Source organism: Calonectris borealis, chromosome 2, assembly GCF_964195595.1.
Source record: "Calonectris borealis chromosome 2, bCalBor7.hap1.2, whole genome shotgun sequence".
Taxonomy (NCBI): domain Eukaryota; kingdom Metazoa; phylum Chordata; class Aves; order Procellariiformes; family Procellariidae; genus Calonectris; species Calonectris borealis.
Window position 1 is genome coordinate 37,755,358 of NC_134313.1, and position 14,792 is coordinate 37,770,149.

At 39.3% G+C, this 14,792-nt stretch overlaps 1 protein-coding gene across 2 annotated transcripts in view; it reads left to right on the plus strand.

The window, feature by feature from the left end:
* Positions 1-14,792, plus strand: part of NCOA2 (nuclear receptor coactivator 2) — a 197,073-nt gene that overhangs the window by 59,731 nt on the left and 122,550 nt on the right. For both annotated transcript variants that reach the window (XM_075141677.1, XM_075141678.1), the window contains exon 3: positions 10,953-11,197. The gene's annotated coding sequence lies outside the window, so the exon portion shown is untranslated. The remainder of the gene's footprint in view (positions 1-10,952; positions 11,198-14,792) is intronic.

Below are 14,792 nucleotides of genomic sequence, written 5' to 3' on the forward strand. Positions count from 1 at the left end.
GTTTTCCTGTGACAGGCACGATCGGTCGACTTTTTTTGCTTGTTTTGTAACACTGTAGTTTTCAAATAACTTGTGTTCCCAGCTGGGCAATAGCTCTGCAGCAGCCTTCCCTATAGCCCAATAGCCTCCCCTATAGCTTTTCCTATAGTCTTCCCCACCATGCCCCTCTCTGCTCCTTCCCTAAAAAAATGAACAGAATCTTATTAAGACTTTTTACACATATGGACTATATTTCTGACACATTTGTAACTTAAAATACTTAAGTTAGTGCTTTAATGATGATATTAGTATCATTTGTCTTCTTCAGGGCAGTGGCTTCTAAAGTTGCTGCTAATCGCTGTGGAGCTGGGGTGAGTGGAAGCCATTGCAGGGAGCCTTGTCAGACAGTATTCGGAGGTACTCGAGCAGGATTCATTCTTGGGTTTAGTTATGTGGTAGGCTTGTATTTGCATACAGATTTCCTTTGTTTTTCCATGAATCTGCTCTGACTAATCCTTTGGCCTGTATTTCATTAAAAGTGTTGACTGCAGAATGATGGTTTTGGTAACAGATGAAACAAAACTTTTCCTTTTTTCCTTTGCATGTGCATGTACGAAATAAAAAGTACAGGATGACCTTTTTTATTTGATAATTGAGAATGTGCCTGACTTTGTTAGGAAAGCCATAGTCTAAGAATATGATTCACTGGTCTTTTTATAAATTAATGCCAGTATGGTGTATCAGTTCTCACTCCCACTTATCTTCTTATTCTTTCCCCTTCCCATCCCCCACTACTCCCTACCTATTTTTAGAGGCAACACAAAGCTGTTTTGCTTCAAGCGAGGGACAAAGATTAGGAGAGTTTAATGTTTTGCAGCAGATTTCTAAAAAGTAGATGAGCCACATTTGTACGTTGTACTCCTAAAATGGTGCTAAATTGTTTCTGTGTTGTATTCATGAACGCTGGGTTTGTTTACTTCCAGAATTTTTACTCCTTACCCTCAAGCTATCAGCAAATCATGGCTGAAGTTTGAATTGTGGCAAATCTCTGTGTGAGGAGTACAGATTCGCTCCTTCTCCATATGAGAAATGGTGCTGTGTAACATTCCCTGTGCTCTTGTGCAAATAAAACTAAGTTCAGAGTATCTGTGCTCCTGTGATCTGCAGACTGCATAGTGAGGAGAGGAGTATTAAAGAGGACTGTTTATGTGGTGGTGATAAAAATCACACGTACTTTCAGGAGACCTAAAGACCCTGCAGATTTTATTAAACTTTGAAGAAAATCACGTGCATGTTTGCATGTTTATCTGTATTGATAAATATATGTAACTTGCACGGAAGGGTATTGTTAAGACTGCTAATGTTCACGTTTGCGTCAGATGCAGGCTTGCAGCATTGCAAACCTACTACTGAATGAGGACACTAGACTTTTAGCTTATGTGAGGAGTACCGAATGTTTCACAAAAATTACTTGTTTTAATGGTAAAATAATTATTTACAGTACTTAATAATGTGGGAAACATTTGTGAGTTATTTTGCAGTTCTTTTTATCTAAAAGAATGCAATAGAATCCATTGCTAAAAAAAAGGGGACAATTCAAGCAAATGCTGTCAGTGTAGACAGATACAGAGCAGTCTTAGCATAGCAAGAATATTTCAGTTGAATAAAATGATTAATTAGTTCTTTCAGTTTTAAAGTTTGAGATTAAAAAGTGTTGCGGGTGCTGTTGTTCATAAACTTCTGCTAGAGAAAATGTAAGAATGTGATGTTAGGTGTGGTTACTGAAAATTGAGGTTTAATATTTTTCCCTGAATGTAATGTAGTGTGCACCTGATTTGATGTGAGAAGTACCTTTTTAACAAGGCAGCACATTTTAATCAGTTCATCAAAGCCATCTAGGAATCTATCCTTGTAGTTAAAAGCAAGTCAATCACTCCACCCTGGTAGTTTTCTTCCTTCCTGAAAGCCCCATCCTTCTAAAGAAAAGTTCATTTTTCTATCTCAGGTTGCCATCAGCACCCTTTCAGCTTAAGGCCTTGCCCTGTTTGTCCCCATGACAAGTTCTGGCTACCCTGCAATCACGAGTGAGGTGATGAAACTGGCACTTTAAGTAGCATAGGTGCACGCAGTGGGGCTTGGAGCAATCAGAGTTATTAAAATTTAAATAGTTATCCAGCTTGCTTATCCACCATGGTAGGAGATCTCGTTTTATATCTTTATGCAAAGCTTATCTAGCAAAAAAAAAAAAAAAAGAGAACTTAGATTTTAATAAGAATTTAATTTGGCACGGCCATTAGGTTTTTTTTTTCTTTCTGTGTTGAACTGTCAGTTCAGGTTTTTGCTCCCTTTTATAAAGAGTTGCAGTAACACTCGTTAGAAGACACCAAAGGTTCGTCTTTTGTGAAGTTGATACTGATAACAGGTTGTAAAGAATTATGGAATCTACACATGGCTGAATGGATCTGGGCTGTTACAAAGCAGGTTTGACACCCGGCCAGTTTTGGTCTCTGTAGACCTAATAAATGAAAGAGATTTTTCCACTGCCCTGTCGCAGAAAACAAAAACACAGCTTACTGAATTGGCTGTTCACTGCCAGTTTAGGAAAAAAATTGTCATTTTCTTGCCCTGTATAATAAAAGCAGTACTAATTAGTAGAAAGCACTAAAACAAACTCATATGCTTTTCGTCTAGTATTTGAAGCTTTAAAAAAAATTCCCTTTTTTGTGTATGATTGTGATAAGAACTTTTGAGAACTTTAAGTGTTGTTAAACTTCAGCAATCAAATTGCATATTTTCAGACAGCTCTTAAGCAGACAGGAGTTGTTACAAGAGTCTCTTTCAGAATTAAACTGTTGGTTTGCAAACTCTTTCTGACATCTCCTATGAAAGCAAAATACTCCTTTTCTTCTTTTTAAATTGAAAATAAACCTATAATTGGTTTATAGGGCCTTGCACTCAAGTTGATGGCATTTCTGTCCGTCTGGGATGCAGAAGGAAGAAACCGGGGAAGGAGGGAGCCCCTTGCATCTGGTTAGCAGGCCCAGCTCTGTAATTGTCTGGAGATCAAAGAACCATTTGATGGTGGCCGTTAACACCTTCTAGCATAATATCCTCAGCTCCCTCTCTGCCCATCCTCCTAGTGCAGCTCAGAAAGTTGGCACTCTGAAGGACCTATCTCCTGAACAGAAGGAATGAGGATTTGGGGTACATGGGAAGTTGGGTGAAAGAGGAGGTAGAAGAAACGTGAGGTGGGAAGCCCTGGTGTTACCAAAGGGTGATTTACAAAACCTTTCGAATGCTATTGATAGGAATGGGAGGCTGACCGTCCTGCTGACATGCAAGAGGAGAAAAAGAAAAAGTTAGGCATGCCAGTTGGCCAGTTATTTAAAAAAAAAAAAAAGAAGCATCTAGAGATGATTGGTTTGCATGTTCAGATGCCCTGCGCGTGTGCAGTGGTACCAGCCACGCAAGGGTACGGCACAGATGCGGTGCAAGAGCTGGGAGTCTGCAGGGCCATGGCCAGGCACGTGCACTGGTGTTTCCACACATCCCCTGGTGGAGTGGCTACTCAGAAAACTGGAAAATTCAGTCATCTCATTTGCAGTCATCAAGACGGCAGTAAAACTGGCCTGCCTGGTTAGAAACCAGTCAGGTAGCAATCATGTAAAAGGCCCTTCGCTTCCCAAAAAGTGGCTGAAGGAAGGAGTGGTGCTCATGTGACTCAAGGAGTGGATGAGGTGGGTCAATAGTCTGTGAAATAGAGGAGGATGGCAACATGGTATGGGGGGTTCAGGGCGCTCCGAAGAGGTGCAAAGTGTGAAGCGTGAAGCTCTCCTTACCTCCTTTAATTTATATGTAATCAGAATTTCTTTGCACCCTACCTTGCATGAGAGCATTACTTTAACTTGATGAAAGCTGTGGACTGCAGTTGCACTGAGCTGTAGTTACGGCAGCTTTTCCATTTGCTTCCACTTGCACTTCAGGAACACTTGAAACAATTAAAATATTTTCTGTCTTGTGAGAGATGCAACTAATTCCATTTGTGTTCAGCAGGAACAGAAGCAGTTTCCTCATTTTTGGGGGTGTCTGCAGAAAGATCCTGGAACCAAAAAAGAAAATGAGTCATCAAATTTAGTCATAAAATTGGAGCAGTTTTGATTTTCAGAAGAACTGAGTAGCATTTTTGGGGCATTTTTTGTTAGCCAGCATGAGAAATTGTATATATTATATATGTTTTATAGTTTTATATATACATGTGTGTATATCTATATAAATACATATGCATAGTATGTGCTACCTGATTTTTTAGTAAATTCAATAGAATTACCTCGTTTTAAACTTGTATTTAAACGCTGTACATTCTTTTTGACTCAGAAATTAATGGGATTAATATATAATAATTCTTTGTTTCTGTGTTGTAACTGCCACTGGAGGTAAGTATTAAAACCATTTCACATTTGGGGAGATTATGTGATAAAGAAGCTGTTTCTTCATCCGGGTTCCATAGTGAATTGCTGGTGAGTTGGCTTAAAGGAAAAAAAAAAAGGACGCTTGGCAAGAAATCCAAAAATAATAGGAACCAGGCAGCTCAATTTGAACCGAAATACTGAAGTTAGTGTTGCTGTTTTTTTCCTCTTTGCTGAAAGGCTTACAAAAACTTCCATAACTGCTGCACTGTCCAGTTTGAAGTGTATTAAGTGTGTGGTATTCATGGTGTCCAGCCACACTGGCTGAAGATGAGAGAAGTACCACTGAAACCACAGATGAAGAATGGGGCTTGCTCTGGCCATCGACTGTGCTGGGGGCTTTCTTCAGTTCTTGCACAAGGACCCAGGCGAGGCAAGCTTTGTCATTAGGTGCTTCCCTAAGTTTTTGAGGGTATTCCCCCCTGTTACTAAATTTTCTCACCGGCTACTGCCATAACCCTGTGAAATTTAGGCATTTATAATTATGGTGTATGATACAGTTCGGCCAGACTAGCTATAGACCACTTACCATGGCTATTGACCATGGATTTCAGTTTGGAAACTGCTGTTTGGTGTACTCAGAGATTCTTCACCCTCAGTAGGAGAGAGATAGGAGACGGCGATAGTCATCGGGCTGCAGAGGCAGAGGTACGCGGTTCAGAGGGGTTGTCTAGCTTAGACAAATGGCCTCACCTGACAGCAAACATGCCTAATTTCTAGTCCTTGGGCTAGCAAGTGTTAATCTATCTATGCAAAGTGGAGAAGCATCAACAGTGAGTGAGAAGGTTTGTTATGGCAGGATAAGTGGAGCGAACCTGATAGGAGCAAAAAACTGGTGACTTCTGGAAATGAAAGTCCTTTTCCTTTTCCCTGTGTTCTTCTCCACAGTCTTAGCCAGATTGTCTAGTTGTCCCCCTCTCTTGCTGGCTGTAAAACTTCTCTCAGCCCTTGATGAACTGATTCAGTTCGCTAATCTACAAAAAAAAAAGTTAATAGTTTTATGCCAGATTAGTGAGCTGAACAGGTTTACTAAAGGATAGGATGAATGCAAGGAAAGGGTCAGGAGCACAAGAACTTTTTAATAGCAGTTAGCTGTTAGGTTGGCTCAGCACCCTAGTGTAACAGCACACTTTGAACATTTCTGTTCAGAATAATATGGTGGTGTTTGGAGTATTTCCATGAGAGGAAGGATTTCTGGGTTCAAATAAGAGATCTCAAAAAGGAAATTATTAAGTTTTACAAATGTAGCCCAGGGGGTAGAGGAGAGATCAGGATATTAGATCAGAGCTGTCAAGCTTTGAGGCACCAAAACCACATTTGCTCACAGAGTGTCTGTTAGAAAATATTCTCTGCTCCTTCTCATCATGGGTTTCAGGCTCAAAACCTACAATTTCTGGAGCTAAGCACACTACTGGAATAGGAAGATGGTGTAAAAAAGGACATTTTATTCAACGAATCTCACAAATTAGGCACAAAGAGTATAACAGTTTAATGATCATTGTTTTATTAAGCAAACTGTGTGTGACATGCATTTTTGTATGTTTAGGAGCAATAAAATTTCTCAGTTCTCCTATTTTTATTCTCTGCTCTATGGAGAACTTTGTTGTGTCTTTGGCAAATGTATGAATTTTATCATGTATTTTTGAATTTCTGAAAGTTACCTAGGTGAAAACTAAAGCATAGTTTAAAAATAGTCATAAAACCCTCTAGCAAAAAGGGGTTTTTGCTCACAAAAATAAATGGTCACAGTGTATTCCTGTTCTAAGCCACGATAGTAAGAGGGGGATAACTTTAAAAGGTTTGTTTTGGTGTACAGTACTGCCAAATATGTGCCAGGAGTCATCTTCACTCTGAGATATGTCCTAAGAGCCAGGTCAGTGGCTAGAGAATACTACAGGTGTATTTGCATTTATTCTAAGGACTTTTTGTTAGCTTTCTATGCAAGATATCCTTCTATCTGTGCTGTTACTCAGTTTTGCTTTTATAACTCTCTGATTTAATTGAAAAAAAAAGTAAAATCACACATAAGTATATAACTTCCAATTTTCACAAATCTGAGACTCAAGTGCATTATTTTGAAAACTTAACAGACTATAAGTAGATTTATTTTAGTTGATACGATATGGATAACATACTACTATATACCCTTTACTATTTGCTCTGTAGCTATTTTTGGCACTGTCATTCATAGACTAAGAAAAACAAATTCTCTTGTAAAGGACATGAAGTGAGGTGAGCTTAAATATTGGTCTAAAATAATCGCTTATGAAATGACCAACTAAAACCTTTAGTCAGTCAGAAGAGTGCTTGAGGTGCTGGAAATTGCTGTAGATCCTAAGAAAGTCAATGGGGGGTATGAACTGGTGTCCATAAAGCTATGATACTTTGACTCACTTTGCACCCGGTGTTTCCCTAGATGCTTGGTAAAGAATGGAAGAGGCATTCAACCTTAAAAATATTTAACTGAAGCTAAATTCCCTTGAACTCATCAATGGTGCTGGGGATAGGGCTAGCAGTAGAGGGTTGGTGTTGTGGGTGCTTCTTGTGTCAGACTTGGCTTCCAAGGCACAGGCTTCTTTTCATATGACAGTGAGCCACAAAATTAAGGATGCTGTGGCACAGCAGTGGGAAGTTGTAGGTGCTGTTGTCAGTATTGGTAACTCAGATTTCTTTTAGTTTAATTTTTTTTTTTATAATATGCTCTAAGTCAATAAAATCAATAGAATACAGGTATAAGGTTGCTATTCCATTTTAATCTACTTTTCAGTGTGAGGACAAGCTGTGAGCAGCTGTGTGCAATGTATTGTGGAGCAGTAACCTTAATGTGTGAGTCTGTTTATTTGCATAAGAACCATAATGTTTTATACTGAGCTCATTGTGTCATGTTATTTGAACAGATTGAAATAAAAGAGTAAACTACACCATACGTGTTGATCAATGCATGAAGTAGTTTTTGTGTTGATGCTAGTGTAGCGGTAGTTATATAGGATATTACAATTCTTTGAGATATTTCTTGAAATTAAAAAGGGAAGCATGACTTGGGGATTTTTGGTGATTGAAAGTTCTAGTATTGTAGGAAATTATGTTCCTTATGATGATTTAAAGAACAGCTTCCCTAAACAAACTTAATAACAGAATTAATTTTAGTGAAGAATCCCTCATCAAATGATGCCCGTACATTGATTATAGCAAATACACTATTTGCATTGTAGTGTAGCTTTTGTGATAATTGTATTAGTAAGAAAAAGCTGCAGAAGGTTTTCAGGGAATAACTTGTACTTCAAAAATGCTGGAAACTACAAAAAAAAAAAAAAGAAAAAGGGAATCTTACCTTACAATGAATTAATGGTCTTGGATGAATCTTTGTTGTTGGGTAAGATGTTCGATACACTTCAGCCAGCTGGCTTAAGTCCTTGTAAGAATACACTTGTCCTAAGGAAGATAAGTCTTTTTGATGAGTAGTTCACTGCACTGAGCCTCACCTTTTTCTTGACGTATATAACCAAGTGTTTATATATTCACAAATCTTATATAAATACATGCACTCCTAGAGCCTTTTCAAGCATTTCCATTATCAGTGTTTTATGATTTGTTTTACATAAAAGCTTTCCTCCTTGATGTAGTGTTTTAGCCCATAAATATTGATTTTGATGACAAAATAATTAGGTTAGTCTCTGTTAAACAAACAGCGTTTTTGGAGGTCTGCTGGGTTTCAGATGAGTTTTTAGGAACGCTATATAGTGGTCTGTAGGAACTAAATCTATTACAGTTGCTTATAGTTGAGAGGCAACTACCAGTGCCTGATACTTCTAATCAGTTGGGCAATGCTGTATGAATGGAAATACTTTCTTTTCCTATTTCTTCATTGAAAAAAAGTCCTTTGCTGACAGCAAGTATCTTATACTCTGCCAAATAAAATAGTGCATGAAATTCTGCTCTCTTTTTTAAGGAAGAAGTTTTGTGTAGTTTCCATGATTGTACATTGAAGTGCTGAAGTTTTGTTCAACCTAATTATATTTTTCATCTTGACTGTAACTAGTGATCAGATAATTATTCTGGCCTTCAAAAAAAAAAGTCTAGCTATAATAGATGCTTGATAGCCAGCTTCATTACTTAAATTGAATTCAAGATATAATAAAATTATTTATTAGTAATTTTTGAAAACGGAAATGTGCTTTTAATGCTTCATTATGTTCTACACACTGATGTTGAAGCTTCTCAGTTTATTTTCTTAAGAATAAACATGGATGTTCTAGAACATGTGTGCATCTGGGGCACATACTTTTTTTGCCATAGTTAAGTGCTTTTTGAAAATTAGGTACATCAGATGTCTCTAGACTAAATATGATCTCACAGGAATAGTTAGTCATTCCTTGGAAATAATTATTTCGTATTGAAAAATAAATGTCATAGTGCATTTAATCCATACTATAATTTGCATCCATCGGTGAGCATGTGACACTGTTTTTCTCTTTTCTTGGTCTGCTCTTCTGGACCATGTTTGTACAGAAGTATTTACAAGAGCCATCGAGAAATTGATGTCTTGTTTGCTATTTAGAGCTCAGTAAAAAAATCTGTAAATTCGATTTTGCTCTAAAAGAATGTGTTGTCTGTTTTGAGAGGTTTTCCCCTTTCTGTATATTATTTGACAGTGTGCTGCATTTGTTTTTCATGATGAGATAAGTAACTGCTAAATAGAGAAAAGGAAAGAAAGTTTCCCAGAGTTTCATACAAGAAGGTTATTTCCCCTCCAGGCAGGGGCAGATGATCACGAGCAATAGTATGAAGTTACCCTTCCTCTCTGTAACTGATACACGACTGCCCCTAATTTAGTGCCAATGTGAAGTAAAATGGATTTGCTGAAATTATCTCTGTTAGCTGTATGTGACCTTCATCAGGAATGAAGCTAACCCATTTTACTTCAGGTTTTCATGGCTTAGAAGTATTTCGTGAGCAGCTGTAGCTTTTCAGGCAAGCATTGGTACCTCTAGATGAAAACGGTGGCATCCGAAGAAAGGCTAGCTGGACTGTGTGCTGTCGACTGACGATGCTGTTTGAACATTGCTTGTAGGCATGCAACAGAACTGGTGGTGAAGACAAAGGCGGTTTGCGTGGTGTTCACTCCGGCACTGTCCACCCTCAGCAGCTATTCCTCAGTTTGACCACTGGTCTCGGGTGTTAATATTTGCACAGTTCTCGTTTCAGTCAGCTGAATGACTTAGGCTATGAAGGGCTGAAAGGGGAGTACCAGGAACTGCAGTAAGGAAGGCTGCCTGACGCTTCCCAACATAGGATGCTGGTTGGAGTTTTTTATAACTTTGCAAAACATTAGCCTTTGGGGCTAGGCAGTTGCCTCTAGCTTAATTTTTTTTTCTGCCAAAATTATTTAGCTATCTGTAGGAATGTTTGGAAGAAGTTATTTCTCATTGTAGATTATTTTTTTTTTTTTAAAAAGAACCTGTTTTTGGAGATGCTCCGTGTCCTTCCCTTTGAAGCAGAGACTGGGAGTTAGATGGCAGTGTGGGAAGCGCTGGTGATAGGCACTGGGGAAGGAGAGCAGCTTATGAGTCATGGCTTTGCTTTTGTCAGCAGTGCGAAAATCTCCGATCTAACAAAACTGTAACCTTTTAAAGAAATCACAGTTCTCGCGTGCTGTCTTGAGCATGTGAGACCTGTATGGCCTGGAAGGGGAGGGGGAGGCTGAGCTGGGGGATGAAACCGCTGCCTTGTACCCTAGCACCTGAGAGCCAGAAGCAGACCCGTGGGGCACTGGCACGCACAGGGCCCTGGCGTGGTCCCGGCCCCAAAATACCGTAGACTGTGAACAGGGGAGACAAACCCGGGGTGAGAGTGAGAGTTAATATGACAGCGTGTTGGGGGACAAAGGAGGGGGAGTCAAGGGGAGAGTGTGGCACTGCCAGCCAAGCCTGGAAGTGACTGAGCCAGGAGAGATGAAAAATCTTGGGGAGTGGGGGTGAAGAGAGACTTGGCAAGGGCGCTGAAGGTGGGAACGAAGAAGGACCAGCGCTTGAATCAACATGGGCCAGAGGATATGGCTTGAAGAAAACAGGCAGAGGAGTTTGTTCTGGAAGGTCCTTTTCTGTAGAGAGCTTTGAATATAAATAAACAGTCTTTGATTTCAGTAGAAGCTCCTTGGGAATATGTTTTTAACCATCACCTATGGCTAGTCCCTATGCAGAGAATTGTTTTGCATTTGCAACCAGTTTACTCCTTTGCCACAAGAGCTGCATGGTATATCTAAAGATTTTGACCCCACTGCTGTTTTTTGTAGGTGTCAGTGTGACCCCGTCGTACAAGGTCTGATGTCTCAATTTCTTTTTTCTAGAAGTGGTGAATGCAAACATTTTTCCAGTGTGGCAGTGTCCAAGTGAAGGAATGTCAAAACTGAGCTTGTCTTTGCAAAGCTCTTTCGTTTGGCCCCTAGTGAGGAAGCTTTACAACTTAATGGTATTTAACCATACGCTGACGTGCTGCTTTTTTCCACAGGACCCCTCCTTCATTCCGTGCACAGGATGGACTTGCTCCGGGAATGAATCTAGTTGATGCGGTGGAGAAGGCTGTTCTCTATAGTACCCCTGCCTCACTTCCAGCAGAAGTCGGGACGTGCGTGGCGGGCGAGGCAGGGGATCGCAGGAGGCAGAAGCCGTTCTGGTGCTCTGCGCAGCTGCATGCTGCCCTGGCGAACAGGACTCTCTTCCTGGCTGTGCTGCAGACTTCCTAGGTGATGCTAGGTAAGTTGCTCAATCCTGGCTTTTCTCATGTCTTTGCTAACTGTATGCGTCTTGCTTTCTTGTGGATGACTTGAGATCTTTGGATCTGATTTGGAAAAGTGCTGAGCCCTGGTAACTGCGAGTGAAGCAGTGGGGGTTGAGGTTTGAAAGTGCTATATAAAGCACAATGTAATGCTAAGTGCTGTGAAAAAATTAGGTCTGAGTTATGCCAAACTGGAGACAAAGTTGTCTTCAGAATTGGAGAATCATTTTGACCTTAAAGCTGTCACTGCTGTTAGGAAGTTAGGAATAACACAGTTATTCTAAATTACGAGTAATAGTAGGACTAACCATTATGTTGATGAAGCACTCAGCTGCACCATTGAATTCACAAAGAAATTACTTGTTCTGTCTTTCAAAAAAAATTTGAGTAGCGTGCAGTAAATAAGGTATCGGACCATACGCCAAATACCAAGAGTAAAACAGATTACTGTTTTGATTAGTGGTAATTCTGTACGCTGAATGACGCAGAGGTGCTGTGGAACTGGTATGACATAACTGCGGTGTATACCATGCCGCAGAAGCAAACAAAGGCAAAGTTTAGGTTTCTCTAAAACTTACTTCTGACATTTCCTCCTGTGAATGCTTGCCTCTGCAGATGGGTTTTAGTGTAGATGTTTGTATCACGTAATATGATTTGGGGTGCAAGAAGCACAGCATTTTTTGATGCTGTCAACTCAGATAATATATGTACATAAAACCAAAATGACACGTAAATTCAACATTCATCGCAGGCACATGCCTCTTGTGCCTGGTTATTGTATCAGATACAAAGTAGACGGTGTTTGTAATGCCCACTATCAGAATGGCTTGAGGTCAGAATTTCATCTGCATTTCTTCAGGCTCAGGATTTGTATTTTCCCAGTGTGATAGCTAGCTACAATGCTGTTGTAATCAGTAGATAATGGAGAATTTTTTGGCCAAGGCATGGTTAAACTAAATAGTGTTTTAGCTTAGCTAACCTGAATGCAAAATATCTAACGTTAGATCAGATTTTATGAATTATCCAAGAGCGTGTCTTCGGTGCCTAGAAACATAGTGAGTGTGTTTGCCAGATAAGCAGTTACTCTCTATTGCAGGAGAGAGAGAGACAGTAAAAGCTATGAAGCTTTGATAATGGCTAAATATTATATTAAATACAGAGAGTAAGAATGCACGTTCCCCTTCCGGCCTGCTCATGGGGGATCTACTACATATGGCTCTGTGAAAGGCTGCAGTAATGCTTTAGGCGCCGAGCAATATTCTTAAGTGCTGCTTTCTAAGAAAACCTGAGGTATTTTTGTTTGACTACTGTCGTGCAGTGCAAGTTGTTCTTTAAATCCTTAAACATAAACAAAAAAGGCGGGGGGGCAGGGGAAGCAATCCGTATTTTATGAGCAGAAGTTAAAAATGAAATTATTTGCTTTACCTAGAGCATTGAAAATTATGTTGCAGTTAGACTGATGCAATAGCACGCATTACCAAAGGATCGCACAATTCGCAGAGCCCGCTGGAGAAGCGCACGGGAGTGGAACAGCAGGGGTGCTGTGGGTCTGCCGGGCAGCGCGCTGGCAGAGCTGCGCGGGGAAGATTATCGACTAATGTGGAGAGAGGAACGCCAAGAAAAATAAAAACTCTGCCGTTCCTGCGTATCCCGTAAAACGGGGGGCGGGGGGGAGGAGGGGGACTGGTTTTATCAATGTGCCTACTTTATTTCGGTGCACGTCTAACCCGGTATGGAAAATGTTTTCTGTTATGTGAAAGAAAGAAAGAATGGAAATGGAAGCTAGTTTTGATCTAATGTATTTTGAAAGCTGCTAATAATAGTGGAATTTTATTCAGCGTGCTCTATTTCTACAATAGAAAAGTAAAATTCCTTTGGGTTAACTGAAACATCTGTTGAACAAATTGGTTCAGTTTCATGAGTCTGTTACTAATTCTGAGAAGTAGATGGTGTTTTATAAAACCAGTGGAGTCGGGGGGTTAGTGCCCATATTCTTTCATTTTTTTACTGCTATTAAAGTAGGTCATTTTGAAGTGTTATGTTTTCATGAATACAGTAATACTGTGGTTAATATTTCTAGTATTTCAGGCTTTACCTTTGCTTTAATGAGTTTTCTTCACTGTTTTTAATCAACATTACTAATATTCTTTCAAGTTGTGGGTTTCCAGCTTTTTATCAAGTTCTTAGTAATGAAGTAATTGAGTAGGTTTTTTTAAAAACCTCTTTCGGTGCATTTCTGTTTGTATTTCCTTGTTTCTGCAGTTTTTTCTACTCTGTTTTACTTACAAAGTTTGAATGTTAACAGAATTTTAGTTGCTCGTTTGGACTAATTATTCTTTGTCTGTAACTTCACACTTGTGGGAAGAATATTGTAGGTGACAAATCGGCTTCACATGGTGGAAGCTAAGAATGTCATAAGAGTCAAATGAGCTGATGTCATACGAATTAATAAAAGAAGAAAAAGGAAGAAATTAAAAACAGTTTCTAAGATTCCCATGCATCAGGAATGCTCTAATTTAATCTCATACACATACACCCATCTTCAAGCAGTTTAGGTTTCTCAGGTACATCTCCTATCAATATCATCGTTGAGAGGAAATCACACGTAAGTGTAATGTTAGTATGCAGATCAAATTAAGTTCTCTGTGATTTACTGTTACATATATAAAATCAATGCAAGTTCTTCTTGTGTACTACAGGTTGTAATACTTTGACAGATTTAAAAGGAAAAGCTGAACTTTGAATTTAGACAGTGAATATATATTTTCTTTGTAGTGCATATATTATGTGGAAAATACAAGACTGGCATTAAGCATGTACATTCAGTGTGATTTTAAGGCATTTTCGGCTTCATGGTCAGGGCGTCTGACTGTTCAGAGTAGCTCAGTGTATAGGTAGTGAAGGATGTGAATGGAAGTTGATAATACTTTCTCATGTTACTTTAACAGATAATTTCCTTTATATTATGGCTATTTTTTGAAGTTTTAATATATGTTAATTATGTGGTAATTCGTTTGTCGTCTTTAAAGTAGAAGATAATGCAAGTATAAATAAGAGGGACAGCAGTGTGGGATATCATTGCTTTTGAGGGATCGTGACGTTGAGGAGGAATGGAGATGTATAGTCGAGTTTTGTGAAGGTGCGTGTGAGTATTGGCAGCACACGGAGCTGCCCCACTGTTCATAAGATGTTCCAAAAAACCCTTGTGTCAGTTTTGTCCTTGGTGCAGCTCACTGAAGTTTCAGATGACGTGCATGAAATGAAGTGAGGGGGAAGTTTTGTGGCTGAAGTCCTGTGCCAAGTCTTTTTGAAGTTGTATGCAGCAGCTGGGCTATAGCTAAAGAAAGGCTTTCTTTGCCTCCATCGTAACATCTGCATGATCTTTAACAGCAGAATTGTTCCACTATGATGTATCGTTTAGCTAATCCGGGTTGTCTTCATTAAGTCTTTTTTTCTTTTCCTTATTAGAAATGCTTGCATTACTTTTGGGAATAAGTTTGCAAAGATCTGCACTTGAGTGCTTCTGCGTAGAAACAGTGAGCTTCAGTCAAAAAAAAGTCAAAAGAGGAGTTG